Source organism: Lissotriton vulgaris, chromosome 9, assembly GCF_964263255.1.
Source record: "Lissotriton vulgaris chromosome 9, aLisVul1.2, whole genome shotgun sequence".
Taxonomy (NCBI): Eukaryota; Metazoa; Chordata; class Amphibia; order Caudata; family Salamandridae; genus Lissotriton; species Lissotriton vulgaris.
The window spans coordinates 916,296,031-916,314,091 of record NC_141697.1 but is presented as its reverse complement, the minus strand read 5'-3'; the positions used below and the strand labels follow the sequence as shown (position 1 = coordinate 916,314,091).

General features: G+C 46.4%; 1 protein-coding gene across 2 annotated transcripts in view; it reads left to right on the top strand.

The window, feature by feature from the left end:
* Positions 1-18,061, top strand: part of RRP9 (ribosomal RNA processing 9, U3 small nucleolar RNA binding protein) — a 147,193-nt gene that overhangs the window by 126,215 nt on the left and 2,917 nt on the right. The window lies entirely within an intron of this gene.

Sequence of the window (18,061 nt, the reverse complement as noted above, 5' to 3'; positions counted from 1 at the left end):
GAAGGAAAGGAAGGTAGAATTTGCTGCACGTGTCCCAGCCAAAAATTCCAGTATCCTCGCCCATCTCATACTGGCATTAACTCTTCTGTTCATTCTGGGGCCAATTACATTCAGTCTGGTTGCTTTGCACTTCTTTAGAGCCCAATCCAGACGCCCTTTGTTGCTGGCTGTCGAGTTTCTTGATTGGCTTTCACTCTCAATGTGATACTGTGTGTTGTTTTAATAAACCTATGTTACGCCTTTCTAAAGAATTTACACATTTTCGCAAAATAAAACAATCTAAACCCTTCGATATTGGTGTGTGCCACCTGACCACAGTGTGCTTACTTCCTCCCCGCCTTCCTTCTCCATGTCGCACACCTAGGTTAGAAGAGTAAAGCCTTCCATCTGGATTCATTCTGTACCATTGGAAGTGATCTTGGTTTATGTTTTGGTATTAAAAATGATCTAACCACAAGAAGATGCAATTTTTATGGTCCCACTGGGCTGATCCTCTCGTCTAGTTATTCTAGGTTTCTCTTGTTGGAAGCTGGCTCTTTATATGATGTATCAAAATTAGATACATTGTGCAGATTCCAGTGCTTCCCTTATGAGTGGACAGGGGTTTGCTCTAGCAAACTCAAAGTGCTCTTCTAGAGGATAGTGTGGTTGTTCAGCCTTAGGCTTATAAGAGGGGACTGTAAGACTCCTGTAAATACTCACAACAGTCAATAAATGATGCTCTTAACTCAATAATGAGATCTGCACCAATTTATAAAAACACAATCTTTATATATTTAGGCACCAGAACCAACTTGATCAGGTAAGTAAGTTTTGGTATAGAAATACATTTGTATTAAAAAAAAAAAGTCGACCCTATGGTAAGAACAACATGTACCACCCCCTTTTGTACCGCTTTTGGCCGCCATAAGTGTGGCAGGGTATGCTCAGACGTGAGTCCCTTGCTCACTTTGCCACTGGATTCAAGCAAGCCAGGCTGAAGACGGCTGGAATGCCAGAAACCGGTCCTCGGAAGCTTGTTTCCGGTCCAGGGAAGACATGGCTTGGCAGTTCGGGCTGGACTGTTCCCATGAGGCACAGGTCAGACTGATTTGCATATAGCCATGTCTGAACTGGGGTGGCAGAGTGGGCTAAAGAACGGTGATGGATTAAACCCAGATCTTTTGACTGGGTGTGAGTGTTTGATTCAGATGCTCTGTCCATCACCACCCCCTTTTGTACCGCTTTTGGCCGCCATAAGTGTGGCAGGTTATGCTCAGACATGAGTCCCTTGCTCACTTTGCCACTGGATTCAAGCAAGCTGGGCTGAAGACGGCTGGAATGCCAGAAACCGGTCCTCGGAAGCTTGTTTCCGGTCCAGGGAAGACATGGCTTGGCAGTTCGGGCTGGACTGTTCCCATGAGGCACAGGGTCAGACTGATTTGCATATAGCCATGTCTGAACTGGGGTGGCAGAGTGGGATAAAGAACGGTGATGGAATAAACCCAGATCTTTTGACTGGGTGTGAGTGTTTGATTGATTCAGATGCTCCGTCCATCACCACCCCCTTTTGTTCCGCAAGAACATGTACGGCATTCAGGTACAGTACAGCGACTTCTGGTGCCAATCTCCAGAAGGTGAGTGGTGGGCAAGGACTAAGGCAGCACCAGCAAAACACCACCATTGGCACACTGTGGCGACCGGGTGAAGGTGTACAAACCGTGTTGGGAGCTCAGTGTTACTCTATGGGGAATGTCCTTTGCGTAAAGAGGCTACTGGCTACGACTGGAAGGCCAGTCGGGCTGAACCAGCAGGTGGGGCCTCACGATGCTCGGCGACATAGGGACACCTATGGTCCTCTACTCCGCTGCCCAGGAGCGATGGGTGCAGAGGTGTCTTTAGGCGTTGGGTTTCTTTACCGGGAGTATTCGAGGTAGAAGGGGCCTGCATGCAGAGGCTGCAGGTGATGTCTGGGAGTCCCTGAGAGGTGAAACCACAGTGGACATGGTCTCTTGAGGGTTGGGACACCATGCTGGCACTGTTGTCCCTCTCCAACTTTGGCTTGGAGTAACAGGTGCAGTGTTGTCCTTGGGCATCGGGTTTCCATGGTCTTGAAGTCCTCTGGTTTCTTTGGGTTTCCTGTAGGAGGCAGGGTAGCAGGTCCGCTTTTCTACTGAAGATCTTGGTTCCTTGGTGAAGCCCAGGCAGGTCTCCCAGGCTTTGGGGACCCAGAAGCTGCAGGACAAGTCGTCATTAGGCGCAATTGTCGAAGTCAGCAGGCAGGCCAGTAGGGTTGGTGCCAAGTCTTTTGCTGGATCTCCTTTTCTTGCCCTTTGCTACTCTTAAAGTCTATCTTCTTTAAGGTCAGCAAAATCTGCTTTTCTGGTAGCAGGGCATCTCCTAAATGCTGAATTTAGGGGAGTTGTAGTGTAATAGCCAATGGGCTGCTGAACCTTGTGGTCACTATGGCCCCTATATGATCACTGCCTATGGGAAGTGGACATAACCCTGTCCCAGAATTCCTAAGTTTGCCAACACAAAGATGGCTAACCCTGAAAAGTCATGTCCACCTTAGATTAGGCCACGTTACGGGTGGTTCTAGCCGGAGGGTGGACACGCCTACTTGGTTAGCTAATTGTTCTTCATGTCAGGTGCCAAAGGCCTCTGCACAAAGACTTCCTCTCCTGTGAGGGAAGCCAGAATCCCATTTTAAAGGCTGTAGCTTCTTTGAAGCTCCCCTGCCTTGGAATGCTGGATCCAATCTAACTTTTGTGCCTAGGAGGCTGTACAGAGCCAGCTGCTACGGCTAGACTAAAGCTCCCAGCAATTCAATGGTCGAAAGCGACTAGGTGGATATTGTAAGTGGGATACATGTCCCCCTAGCCACCGGAGAGGAGGACACACACCCTTGAATTCCACAGGTCAAACACTGGTTGAATTGTCCTTCATGTTTCGTGGGCAGGAAGATCAGTAAGCATGTTGCGAGAAGATGGCACAAACACAAACTTGACTCAGCCTGGCCTGCTTCTGGGCTTGATGGGAAGGAAAATAAAGGTGAAGAGGGGAAAAAGTGATGAGCTGGCCAGGACAACATGTAAAAGGAGGGGGCTGCCGTTAGTAGGATCTGGTTAGTAGGATCCCCAGTGCACTTCCAGTCGAAAGCGAATCAAATACCAGGCAAAAAGTGGGGGTGACCATGTCAAAAAGGGACCCTTTACTACATCTGTATTTCCTGCAACATTTTCGTGCTGTCTCAAAGAAACCTAGTGATCTCAAAGTATGCAGCTCTAGCTTTTAGATGTCATTCGTTGTTGTGTTCTTTTAGTTTGATGTTTTGCAGGTTTGTGCTTGTTACATTGCCGAGTATGCTTTTTGGACCCAACAGTGTGGATATTCGAATTATAAAGTCCCAGGAGAGTTCTGTGCAACCATTGTATGTCTGCATATGACCAGTAAAACTGCTTAACATTATATTTCTATTTCAATAAAAAAAATTAACCATCCATGAATATTTGTGAAGGAAATTATGCGATGTCCGCCTTTTGACGTGATGCTTGACCCCCCCAACCCCCCGCCCCCCAAACGCCTGAGGTTTATGTGAACATCCAACTCCAGGCCTAGATAGTGATCTACTGCGGTAAGAAGTGATGTTCCAGTCTCTAATTCTCGCCTGTCAACCCGGGTTGCGTGCCTTTTCTGTCTGCCAGTGAATGAATGGGTCTGTAACACTTGGTACCGCTGTGTCCTCTTCCGTGTAATTTGCTTTAGCTCTTCTATTTCTCTTATTTTTCATCACTTTGACCCTTTCACTCTCTTCTCTACATATTTTGCAGTCCTTTGTTGTTTTTTTAAATTGGTATTTTTATCGTTCTTCCCGCCCTTTTCCCCTTATATGTGTGCGACTTACTACTCCTTTGGCCGTCTAGCTCACTCCTGATATTTTCTTCTCAGTTTCTCCTCTCAATAAACTGTACCCCCCTATGTGCTCTCTTGTTTCTCCAACATCGCTTTGACACCTAAATCCCCGGCCTCCCGCCTAGAAAATGTCTGAGTCAAACGAGGCGACCGCGACACTTTAATTCTCTTGTTCAGACAAATACATCGATAAGTCATTTAAATCTTCTAACGAAACAGTCCAGCAGAGGTCGCTGTTGGCTGTAGAGTAAAGCAGAGAATGAAGGAGATTCGGCAGACATCGACAATACCTGGAAGTTATGAACAGACTACTTTGGCCAGATCGCATTTTCTTTGGTTTTTCCCTAACATAGTTGCAATGTAACGACGACCAGCAAAAAAACAAGCATTTGCAATGCAATAGGTCTCTCATTTTCGAGAGTTTAAGCTATTGGCATTGTAAATGACAATGCCTTTTATTTATGTTTTAAAAACCAACACATAAATAAAAGGCACTGTCATTTATAATGCCAAGAGCTCATACTCTCCCAAAAGCGAGACCTATTGACTATGCCAATGCTTTGTTATAGCTAGGCTACACAGCAGCCACAATGCAATACATCATAGTTGAAAAACATTGGCAAAGCCAATAGGTCTCTTAGGCGAGATCTATTGACTTTGTCAATGTTTGTTGCTAGATGCCAGCAGGCCTGAGCAGTGTTAAGGCTTGCTTCTTAGCGCCTTTTCATCAGTGTGGTAAACAGCGTACGATAGGAATACAGGTCCTACGAGTGAGCAGTGGTCAATATCGACCTGCAGCACAATCGAAAAATATGGTTGTTTACACCAGAAAAGATGAGTTCCTTTTCTGAATAATCGTTTGTGATTATTCATTCACATTACAGCTGGGAGCCTGAGTGGATGTGGGAACGTTGCATTTTACTGACCTGGTAACAAACCTTACTCATGATTTCCAATTAGCCCAAGTCACCCTGCTATCAAGACCCCACTTGAGACTGCAGGACGCTTCCAGGGGAGAGGCTGCGAGCCGAGCCTGGCCGTGCAGATCCTGTTTTTAATGAAGGCCTCTACAGCCATATCTCAATATTCCAAGCAAACACGTCACGTTTTGCATGTCAACAAGAATCAGGGAAAGGCACTGACTTGGCTTGCCACATCCTGTTCACATGTGGTCAAAATCGATCTCAGGGGCGGTAACTCTCTCTAGTTTGTAACAAGTTGTAAAAAATTGACTGGATGCCAGGGCAACAGCCTCGGAAGAACAGGAGACCAGAAGAGACGGGGATGCAGAACTGTGCTCTCTGAAAGCCCTTTTGTCTGTCACAAGGCATCACATTTGTTTTTATTTTCAGAAGGACCCTCATTTGAAAAATAATTTGTCTAAACATGTTTATGAGCGACCATTCCTGTAAACAAATTGTTTTCCATCACGAATTAAACTATCAGCATTTACTCAGAAAAAAAATAGTCTAACAGAGGGCTGTGCATTAAAACACTGTTAATGTCTAGATTAAAGTTTCCGTGTATTTGATTAATTTGGTTGCGCCCACGTAATCTGGTTTAATTTCGCATTATGCTTGTTATATGGAATTCTCAAAATTACACTATGACATTAATCTCTCATTTAACAAGCTTTCTCGTGGAGCCCACCGGGGGAGGGGGGGGGGGGGAGTAGTGAATGCCCGTGTGCAAACCTCCTGTCCTACGTGCGCGTAGACAGGGAGAGGGCGAGAGGGAGCGAGCTGAGCCCTGCGCACGTGAACATCTTCTGTTCACGCGCGCGTCCACATTGCCAGTCAGTCTCTTGCACGTGCCCATCTCTGGTCTCGCATGAGGCAACTCGTAACAATACTTCTCGCTGGCGGCAGCGCTTTGCGCTGCGTACGCCAGGCTCGACCTAAAAAGCACATGTACTGGCTCTAGTTAGTCTCTTCGGTACGAACATAGTGGCTGTCAAGCATGCCCCGCATATCATGCATGTACTGTCACACTCCTTTCATATCCACACCGGCTGAAGTTGCTGCAGGGAATGACGCAAAGTAGAGGTTTCATTACCCAGTATTTTCAAAAACCACTCCCACACGACCACTTCAGTGAACTTCAATATCGTGATCAACAATGTATCCTGTAACATTTGATTCCAACAATGAACTCTTCTTCTGAAAGGCTTTGCATGGGTCACAAGGGATTGAAGAATGCAGGAATCTGCCGAATTGTTCTGGCTTATTAGGCCATTGGTCCCCACTTCTGCTTTGTTCCAATTCGACCAGTTGAGTTTGTGTCCAGGCCGGACTCTTCGGGAAGAAGGTATTAGTAGGAATCGGGCCTTAAGCTGTGGAAAATTCACTCTGGACACACGCATGTGTCGTAGCATCCTCCTGAGCAAGAAAATGGTGGCAGAGTGCAGACCCCTGCATCGGGGCAAAGGTTCTTCCACTACATGTCTTTTAGCTACACCCATGACGGCAGCCCCCTCCTTTTACCCACTGTCCTAGCCACCTCCTACCTTTTTCCCCCCTTCACCTTTATTTTCATTCCCATCAAGCCCAGAAGCAGGCCAGGCTGAGTCAAATTTGTCTTTGTTCCATCTTCTCGCAACATGCTTACTGATCTTCCTGCCCACGAAACCTGAAGGATTATTCAACCAGTGTTTGACTGTGGAATTCAAGGGATTGTGTCCTCCTCTCCGGTGGTTACTGGGGCACGTATCCCACTTGCAATATCCACCTTGTCGCTTTCGACCATTGAATTGTTGGGAGCTAGAGTCGAGCCGTAGCAGCTGGCTCTGTGCAGCCTCCTAGGCACACAAGTTAGATTGGATCCAGATTTCACTTGGAAGAAAACAGAGTTACAACTGATGATGAGTGTCGACTCAAGTCCATTGTTTCTGTTGGACTGAATGTCTTGCGCATGAAAGCTCATCAGAGCGAATACCATTTTTCATGCATGTTGTTATTAGACCATGTTTCCCAATTATAGATCTCTTTAAGCAAGATGCTAAGTGGTCTCTGGAATCTTGTTTATACTTGATAGTTTTGATGAAAGTGGTAAGATAGTGCCTCTTTAAAAACAAGTACGTCAGGGACGTTTGTTTCACAGAACGTGGGAGTGAAGGCTCACAAAAGCATCTGCAAAAAACAGATGCTATTGAAAATATGGCAAACAGTTTTTTATGTAGCATTTTTTTTATCAGAAGCTTTTATAAGTATTGTCGACCCAGTGATGTCCGGCCACTCACTGACTGATTTCAGATATTAAATGGTTTTTCATGCATTCCAGTGAAGATGAAAGGACAACCCTAAGCAGCCAGTAGGAAAACAATAAGACTAAAATATTCTTTTTAGGCTGAACTAAGATGTAATTGACCACTTCTCCAACAAGTGGCTGAATGGTACGGGGAAAAGGAAGCCACTGGCTAAAGGCTGACCTAAAGCCCCTTGTAGTGAGTAACCAATACAGAGTATGTTCACCATGAATGGCGCAAGCTTGATACCCGTCAAACCTAATTAGACCAATTGAGCTCATAAGGTCTAAGCAGCTTCCACCCTATTTCATCCTTAGCAATTCCCTCCATTGGAGAGCGACCACAAACCCCTAACGGTAACAATGCACTTGCAAATGCCAGTTGCCGTTGAAATAACAGAAGTGGGGTACTCCACGCGGGTCGAACTCCACACCCTGGCTAGAAGAATCAAATGGGAATCATCGGGTTCTGTCAAGGTGGGAACTTGGCTTAAGGGCAAAACTCCTAATCTCAGGAACAATGCTCCCACAGATTTACATCACCGGTGGGACAATGCCATTGTTAACTTACAAGATCTCCTAGTGGGTCCTGTGGCTCATCATAGATTACCCGGACAACACCCGAAGCAAACCTATGATCCAGTATTTGCCTCCCAAAGAAAGACCCTTAAGAGGGCTGTGCGCCGGCACAAATTGATCGGAACTGTACACACTGCCAATAATGTAGCCTCACTGTGAAAGGCCTTCAAGAAATTTGCATGGGAGGCCAAGAGACTAAAAGATCAGAATGAGTGGCTAAAAATATTCACCCTGCTAAAAGGTAACAAACAGTCCCAGTTTTGGAGTTACATGAACAAGCTCTGCTCCACGAACAAGATGAGAGGAAACGCGGTTTGTGAAGAAGATTGGGCCCTGCACGTGACTCAGCTATATTGCAGTGACGCCTCGGACCCCGTGGTGATTGAATTAAGAGACCGCGTTGATTCCATTCAAATGGAAATGCATGAGCAGACCACTGTAGCTGAGGTCTCCAAATATCTGCGAGCCATGAAGAACAACGGTGTCTCAGGGCCCAACGGCCTTCCTGCTGGGGTATACAAATGTGCCCTGGAAGAGTGGGCAGAATGCTTGACTCCCCTATACAACAACGTGTTTAAGTCATGTCAGCTACCGGACTCCTGGTTAGGCTCGACTCTGTGCCCCATATTTAAGAAAGGAGACCCCACGCTACTGGCCAATTATCGACTCATCGCCCTACTAGATCTTGAGGCAAAGGCACACACCCGGTGTCTTCTAAGGTCGCTTGAAAAATGCGTTGCAGAAAATAACATCATACCCTATTACCGAACAGGGTTTCGGGCATCGGCCTCCACAATAGACATTACAACTCTAGCCATTCTGAGTCAACAAGCAGCACAAAAAACCATCTCCCGCTCTACTGCTGCTTTATAGACTACAGTGCAGGCTTTGATAAAGTGTCTCGTAACATCCTATGGAGGAAGCTGAACAAGTGGGGGATCCCGCAGAGCCTTCTAGGAGCACTCATTTCCCTGCATAAGAACACGTGGGTGCGAATTAAAACCGGCCCAAAGACAGTCTCTTCAAAAATTGCCATTGAAGACCGGCTAAAGCAAGGCTGCGTTCTTGCCCCTCTCTTGTTCAATCTTTACACAGCTGACCTTGGAACATTCCTGGAGAATAGTAATCTTCTTCCGCCAAGATTGGGCCCTGCAAAAAGGACTCTGCATATATTACAATACGCTGATGACATTGTAATAATGGACCAAGCAAAATCGGGTCTCCAAAGAGCCTTAAGTATGCTCCACACATACAATACCGTCAACGCCCTCAAAATCAACCAGGAAAAAACCAAGGTAATGATATTTGGCGGATGCAAGAATAAGAAAAGTTTAAAGTGGAATATTAGGCCTGCCAGGATTAACACAACCCTAAAATATAATTACCTGGGAGTCTGGTTCAACGAGACGTCTAGACCAGCAGCCCAGCTAGCTGCCTTGAAAAAGAGAGCAGGAGCAATTACATACTCCCTGACACGATTGTACTTGTCCCTGTGCAGCCCCTCCGCAGAATCCATTCTGAAGGTGACCAAAGCAACTCTACTTCCTGCCCTAACCTACGGGCATCAGGCCTTCCCCGGCGCATGATCTGCTATTTTTGATCTCGCTCAAATCTCCACCTTTAAAAAAAAATCTTCCATTTTCCAAGTTTCATCCAGCGGGCAAGACTACGCTTGGAGCTGGGCTTACAAAGGCAATCAATCTATTGTGAGGCAGACACCCTGAAATATTTTATAAGGACACTAAAAGCTGGAGATAATACCTTAAAATCCCTGCTAAAAGAAACTCTTTCTAGCCCTGGTAACCCTTGGAACACTTAGATTGTAAAGGCCATAACAGTGCTAGAGATTGACAACTTATCTCTTTTTTCTGACACTATTCCATACTCAGTCTGGAAAAAACTTATCAATAAGCAGGTCAAACTAATTTCCTATCGTATGGATCTTCAGGCTGTAAAAACATCTACCATTTTCCTTCCCTTGAACTCCTCGTATCTTTCTGGGAAACCGCAACTCTTATCTCCAGGAAAATTTGAATGCAGCGGCACGGAAGAACATAATGTTTATGCGACTTCTAGGCCTGCGTTCGACGGCCTTTAACAAATGGGCTCCAACAAGTGAGGGGGGGCTTGCAGACTGTGCAACTACCTCTCTGAATCATGGCTGCATCTCTTGTGCTGCTGCCCCGCCCTGGCTGCCCCTAGAAGGCCTCTCTTAAAAACTTTGTATTTAAAATGGAGCATCAGGACATGCTGGGAGGCATCGGCCCTGTGCTTCACGTCCGCAGACACTCAAGTACTTGCAAGGTCTGGAAAGTTTGAAACTTTTGGACAATCTTTTTTTACCTTCTTTGGTTTCTGTGTTACCTCCCCCTAAAAAACTCATCAGACTTTTTCTGTTCCCTGGTTTAGCATCCTTTGCCATAATCTGTCTTTTATTTTAGGCCTAGCACACTAATATGTTTTCTTTGGCAGCTACAAGACTGTTTCTTTTATAAGTGTAATGGTCATTAAGCCTGGAGAGTTGTTTTTCAGCTTTGTCTTTTTTAATATGATAATTGTGCTAATGCTGACTTTTATAGCAATGGTTGTAAGTAGCTGTGCTAAATTAATAAAAACTTCAAACTTCAATTCCCTCCATTCTGTCAGAAAGATGTAGGTACAATGTTGCATCGATTTAAAAAAAATTAAATAAAAAAATAAATAAAATAAAAATTATTTAAAAACAAAAAAGTTTTGTACATCAAAATCCATGAGTCCTGCCAGACTGTATCGCCCATTGAAGGGTACCTGGTGTTTGCTCAGTACTGTGATTGATAAACTCTGCTTGATGGTGGATGAAGATGGTGTTCTTCTGGACTTGCTAATTCAGGGAACTGCTCTGCAATCAGTACAACTCTTCGTTGCAGTTTATCTCCTTTTCATCTACGCCATAAATATGAGCAGATGAGCCTTTCGGGGCTCCGGTTGCCTGCTCTGTTTTTCACTACATACTTTCTGCCAGTGACTAAAGTTATTGTTCATCCTGGTTGAAGACTTTTAATTAAGCAGCGGATACCTAGATTTGTATGAGTTAACTCAATAGAAGTGCAAAAAACAATTGCCTGACAGCTGGTCTACTGGCCATAAACATATGAAAGACCCAATGGTGGTTAAATACTTTGAAAACTGTGGTGGTGGGATGAGATTCCTGGTCCACTCTACAAATAAAATATTCAGTCTCTTTGTACTGTGCCGGAAAGCTACACTGACTGAAGAGCGCAGGCGTTTTTACAGATCAGTACTTCTCCTTGATCCCTTACTTCCCTCCAACAGAAGAAGCCCATCTTCACCACCTGAAACCAAATATAACCATGAGTGCAAATAATTATAGCACTAATACACGTTTAAGTATTAATTATATTAATTTAGATCTGTTATATTCAGTTATTAGGGCTTTTGGGTGGTGCCAAAAGAAAATCCATCTAGTCAGAAAACATGTCCACATTTGGGACTTCTCCTGCATAGCAATAGCTGTGATTTTTGATTATTTTGGAAAGGGCCTTCTTTGTCACCATAACGCCTATAGTAAGTATTATTCAAGTTTGTTCTGATGGTTTGTCGCCAATGTTTTAGCTGAGAGAATAATATCCCCAAGCATTGGTCTGTTAAATATTGATGTGATTTGCCTACTTTGCCTTCCTGGCTAATCGAAATTAGGTAGCCAATTCTACGGGGGTAGCATGGTGCAGAGCATCCACGCAGTACACCCAGACGACACATAAGGCCCACTACAAAAAGAGACCCCACACCAGTTTTGGTGAAAAAAGAATAACTTTTGTATTGTCTCTAATTTGCAACAGAAATCACAGTAGTCACAATGCTGCGCCAACTGGCGCCAGGGCAATATATACACGGGGATTATTTACAGGGTAAATGAAAAAAGAGAAGGTACGTCAATCATGGTCAATGTTGCAATTAAAACGTAAGCATTAACATTTGGCATAACACATTAGGTGGAAAACCATGCGTAGGTATATAAACTCACTATAACTCATCAGCCCGAAGCATAAGAACCTAGGGGCTTAACGTTAGTATGAAAAACATTAGGTAGGAACACATTATGCATCGAACACAGTGGTCAGGCCTACAGCCTGAATTAGCACCTTCGGCCAGCCGTCACAGGGGATCTGGAACATGAATATCATAGGCGTACACGAGTGAGCATATTCAGCATATCCTTAGGCCCACCACCCTCCTCGTCAGCATAGGTACATTGGGCCTAAAAGCATTATCCACAACCATAAACCTGTGTGCTTCAATCGCCTTAGTTTAGGCATAGCCTTAGCATAATCACCTTGGCAGGGGGCATCAGCCACATGGTACAGGGCATTAGGCATTACCTCAGGCATCAATCCCCTCCTGTCCAAAATCAGCAGCCGCGAGGCAACAATAGGTGTACCAAAATACATCAGACATGAATCCTTTGATCATAAGGCATAAACACATAACCAGCGGTGCACAGATAGTCCCATCTGAAATATATGCCCCCAACTTGCAGAATAACCGCTGGCGCTTGGGAGCCCCCTACTCAGGGACTTTAACCCTCAAAGTAGTCCCCTTCATGGCAAAACATTGGGCCACTGGCCCGCCCTGGCGCTCCCTACTCTGGGGCGCAGAAATACAGAATGCCCCCAAACCGTTGCAGCGACCCACTGTCCTGCGGGGCAGCTGTGCAGAGTGCAGCGAGTTCTCGTAGTGTTGGGGTCCCCTCCAGGACTCTGAAATCCCCAAGGTCCCACCCGGTGTAGCTCCGCTCGAGCCCCACTCACCGGCTGCACTTGACTCGGCCTGCACACTGGGCACTCCTCCGGTGCAAGGATCAGCGGTGCGGGCTCTGGGCAGCTCTCCACTCCTGCAGGGCTCTCCCCCGCTCCCGGTGAGCTCTGCCAACGACAGCACCACCTTCGGCTTACCCCGGGCCCCCTCGTGGGACCCGGGACTCTAATGTGGGGCCGGTGAGGCTCTGGTCCTTTTCCTGCAGGCCCGGCGTCTTCCTGGTTCCAGCTCCGGCCAAGATGACGCGGCCCCGGGAACCTCGGTTGTTGGGCAACGCAGGCCCCAACATGGCTCCCTCGCTGACTCGCGGCCATGACTGTGATCTTGGGCAATCCAGAAGCGTGGGGTGGGCACCCGCTCCGGTGGCACTCGGCGGCACGCTTCTCGACCTCGGGCCGTGACGGTGATTCCGGCGCCTCTGAGGTGCGGGGTAGGCTCCCGCCACATTAGCATAAAAGCCACGGGGTAGGCTCCCGCCGGTTTTAAATCGGCAAAAGGGCGGCAATACGGCCAGGTGGCCCTCCCCCTCTCCCTTGCGACGCAGTGGTTTCTCCAGGCGGCAATCGCGCGGGGTGGGCACCCGCGGCAGTCAGCAAAGCGAAGCCATTACACGCGGTTGGCTCCCGCGGCGCTCTTAAGTACAAAGCAGTCCTTCCTGGCCACAGAGCGCTACTGGGTCATTATGTTTAGCGCTAGTCAGCCGCTAGGCAGCCCCACCAGCTTTAGGGGCAGGAGACAGTGCTCCCCTCCTCCTGGGCACTCATCACATAGCGCAGCCCACACCAAGCGCTAGTCATCAGGCAGGATGCAGTCACTCCAAGCGCAGCGCCCACCGAATATGGCACTCGCCTTACGCAGGGCACGCAGTCAGGGTCCCACAAGGCGCTAGAACGCAGGCAGGGAGTGCAGGCCAGTCCAGTATGGCGCTCTTCTCTTCTAGGCCCCTGCCAGCAGTCCGGGCCCAGGGGTAGCGCTCCTTCTCTCTTCAGGGGCCAGGGATCCGAGCAGCAGGCACTACTGGGCAAGGTCAGTGGGCACTCATCAAGACAGGGCGGTAGGCTTGACAAACCATCCTTCACTGTAGCGTGGCACTCCTCCTGTACAACAGCCTGCACTCCTGCAGTGGGGCTTCCATTAGCCCTGGGGACAGCAGAGGGTTTTAGTTGGGGGAAGGGTCCAGCACACAGGCCCAAGTGGCGGTACCCCCTGGCAGCAGGTCCCCTCCCGTTCATGTCCCTGCTCTGTCTGAGCACAAGGTGGCACAGCCCCCTTTCTTATACGCCCCACACCCCACCTACCAGGCAGTGCCAGCAGCTTCTAGAAGCCTCTGTGAAACTGGTTCTAGCTGGATCAGGGGGAGGAGTAGAGCACCCTGGGTGCCAGGCTTTCCCTCCAAATGCTGGGATGGCTGGGTACCAAACAACTAGACTGCTAACCCACTGCAGTCAGGTGGCACAACACACAGCCCTGGCATCCATTTAAAAGCGTAATTTCAGTAAGGTGCATGCTCACAATAGGGGTATTACAGGTGTGCACACCATTGTGTCACATTACACTTGACATCTCACTCCACACATGGCCTACACATTTCTTCACCATGGAGGAGACGTCCTAAAATAGGGGGGTGAAAAGCGAAACATTTTGGGAGACCGGGCCAAGTCCAACACTGGCTCATGCAAGTTGTCCTGTCTCGTAATGAAATCTACCTTTCTATCTGACCACTTTTTATTTGTTTGTAAGGTCTAACAGTTATTTTTTAGATTACAGCGAATCAGACTACAAAAGATGTAGTGTTGGTCCAAATGTTTTGTGTACCTCCATTGATACCAGATTAGTATTTTACAAGTCATGTGAATCTCTGGAAGATCTAAACATTCATGAGACATTAATGACGTTTTGTGCCTTTTTGCGAATTGCTCTTGCACACCGAACTCCTTTCTAGTTTAGCTCAAATAAATCCCTTTGTGAATTTAAAAACTTGTATCTAGACTTCAAATTAGTATATATGGGTGCACTTAGTTCGGAGAAATGCTAATGAAACCGAAGTGGGAATTCTGGCTCTTATAGTGGTTTTCCACGGTTGGGGATGGAGCAGATAGCTTTCATTTCAAGGGGCTGTCTCCTGGTGTTTGTAGATGATTATTCCTCAGTGAAATGACCATGCCGCTTGGATATCTACAAAGAAAATGCACTTTTCTTTAGTGTGCGATACATTGATTGCAATGCGGTTGATACTGGTCCTTTAAACATAATGTGCAAGCTGTTGCTTATAAGTTTGCACGGAAAATAACACTGGGAATAACTTTACTGATTTCAATATGAATTCACTGCTTGAAATTTAAATGGTTGTTCGCATTGTCTCTTTGGGTCTTCGGAGGCCGTGTCTGACGATTGTTTTCTATTTCAACCTTATTTAAGGAAAGTTAGTTTTGTCTGCGCAGGCAAATTGTAGATTTGAATGAATTTTATTGGTTCATCTGTTGGTATTTAAGGTCAGCCACATTTTTTTTCTCACCTTTAATTTTGGAATGTGGGTGGGACATATGCTCTTGGCAAGCTAAAAGATAAGATGGGGTGTGATTAGCTGCGGTCCAGTTTTGGCATCCTAGTTCTTTCGAGAATTGCTATTCCTTTCTGGATAAATTTACCTCCATAATTTTTCTGCAGGCCCGACTGCCAACTACTTTTCCAGGGTCTTTGATTTTGGAGTGTTTCAAAACTGTCTTCTCTTGTTTTTTTCCTCCTAGAAGGTAGTGCCATTTGCATTCAGTAGCAACGTGTGCATCCCTTTGCTTACCATCCACGCTCCTTTCCGATGAAAGCAGTATACTTTTAGAATATCTTGTAATTTCCTGATAAAAACTGGTTATAAAATTGTCTGATCCAATCCAATGTGCCTGGTTTAGCCCTAATGTAGGGATTTTTGAAGCCTGGTAAAATGGAAATTAGCTATTTGGAGCAAGCCTTCTGGTTGAAAAATACCTATTTTGGGCTTACAGTGGGCTTTTTAGTTTATACTTTGCTTTCCACTTGTTGGCTTTGCCACTCCAATTTGCTTACTTTCCATGTGATGGCTCATCTTGTTCCTGTTTTTGTCTCCCTTGCAGCATAGGCTCTTTACACTACTCTTCATTTGACTAACTCGTGTTCTTCTACTGCTCACTTTTAGGGAGCGACTTTTTTCTTTTTTGATTAAGCACCTCTAAACCCACCCCCAGCTGGTTCTGTCTTGTGTACTTCTCACTTCTCCTCATGCTCCTCATGTTGTTGTCACCCTCCTATTTTGCTCGGTCTCGTTCTCCGTCTGCGCTTCATATTTTTCAATCCATCCTGTTCTTCTCTCCCAACCCCCATGTTGCTCTCTTCCTCGTGTGCTGCCTTGTCCTCGCCCACTCCTCCTTTGCCACCGTTCTGCAAGCCTTTTTAGGTTGAGCCTAAGCAGCGGGCATGGGCTGCTCTGTGAGGCATGGTATAGTCCATCTGTGCTGTTTGGCCACGCCTAACACTTGTAATTGGTTCTTTGTAGGACCCCTCGTAAAATCTTGCTTTTGAATGGTCCCTTTGTTGTCTTTGTCCCACCTTTTGATTGTTTGTTACATGGATCAGTTCACTTTTAACCACTTAGGCACTTTTGGTGTACTATTTTCTGTTTTACCCTAGCTCATGTGTCGCCCCCTCACCACCACCTTCCCGTTGCTGCCTTTCATGCTTGTTTTTTAGGTCTCGCCTAGCGATGCAGCGTATGCGTTGCTCGCCTTGGGGAGATCTATTGTTGTGGGTTTTGCGTCCGAAGGGGGACAGGAGATGTGCACCTGCCCGGACAGCCGATGTGCACGCTCACGGTATGTCTTCTCTGGCGATCTAAGCTTGCGCCCTGAGAGCAGATGTGCACGCTCACTCATCTCGCACGCTCCCACTGCACTTTCACGCTCTCAAACAATGCCTCTCTGCACTTGTGACACAGGACACGTTATCCAGGAGATAAGAAGGGTCGGAGAAAGGCAGCCGGGGGGGGAGGGTGGTCACGCGCCCCACTGGCGCAGCCTCCCCAGCAGCCACCCTCATTGTCTCCCTTTCGCGAAGCTTTTCAGGAGCTGCTATCCCTCCGCTGACTGGCCAAGAATTTACAATTCTCCTGCCTCCTCCCATCAGCACCTGCGTGATGTCAGAGGAAGCTCTCTTAAAGAGACGGCCCCATGGCGCTCCCCTCTGCCCGCCTCCTCTCTGCAAATATGCTCTGACTCCCGGCCGCTTCTGGTACAATAAGCGCAGCAGCAGGACAGAGGCTACACTCGCTGCTTGGGCGGCTGAGGATCGGTAGCCGCTGCGCCTACCTCCAGTCCAGAGCATGTTTACTCGGCAGGGGAGACGCAGTATGCACCCCCGTCCCTTTACTCATGGACTATAGTTTCCATAGTGCGGTAGCCGCGTGCATATTTTAGTTTATTTATTTGTCAACTGAGCTACCAGTGACCCGGTATTCCAAAACAACACAAGGGCGTTCTAACGTACAGTGCTAAATGAGAAGATTATCAATAGCCCTGTGTAATGCGTGACACCCGCAGCCTGTCTTGGCTTCCAACCAGCAGCACTTTACATTTTTGGACTTGTAGTTCCAGTCCACCCTTTCCACCATGGTCTTAGTGGTCCAGCTTGCACCTACTATTGGTGATATCCATGAAGTCAGTCAGCTTAGCTGCTGTGATGCTGACCCACACGTCCCCTTGCGCTTCTTTGAAAGCCAAGCTGTTTGTGGTTTAATATTAGTTTGTGGTTTCAATTCCACATAAGATTCGATTTCTTATGAAACACTTGCCATAAAAATAGTAAGATCATACATGAATTTTGGGGGAAAAAATTCATTTTAACATGACCCTCTACCCCACATTCTTACTTAAAATGTTGACTTACTTGCTCCGTTTTACCTTACGAATAGCTAGTGATAAGCTGATGAGCACTACTGCGAATTAGTTTTGTATATACTTGTTAGTGGTTGTGACATCTAATTGTCCACCTCCCCGTTCCAAAACAATTTTAACCTTATTTGCAGTATTCTGTATGGTAATTGTGGGAAAACAGGTTTGTCATTTTGGGAGGGACCCAGTTAAATAATTTTACACAAGGTTGTCCTGGCTTCAAAAGTTTTGAAGACCATTGGCCTAAACCAGTATGTATATATGTGCTCCATAGATGAAACCAAGAGAATTCCACTGCAAACCTGTGCTTAAACTAAAAGTAATTGTATATGTACATTATATAACCTACATCTATTCGAAATGTAACGAAGCACTGCATAGGATCAAAGGCAAGGAATGCAGTTAATGAGTAATTGGAAGGGAAGGTGGGTTCTGAGAGGGTAGTTGAGTGGTAGTTATAATGTAGTGTTCTTTATAGAGGTGTATCATCAGCTTATTGGTTTGAATTCTAACTGGGCCTTCTCAGCATTTCATACATTTTCACTTTTCTAAATTTAGTACAGTTATTTAAGATCACATTTTTCAGGTGCCGAAATGATAGGCTTTGTACCATG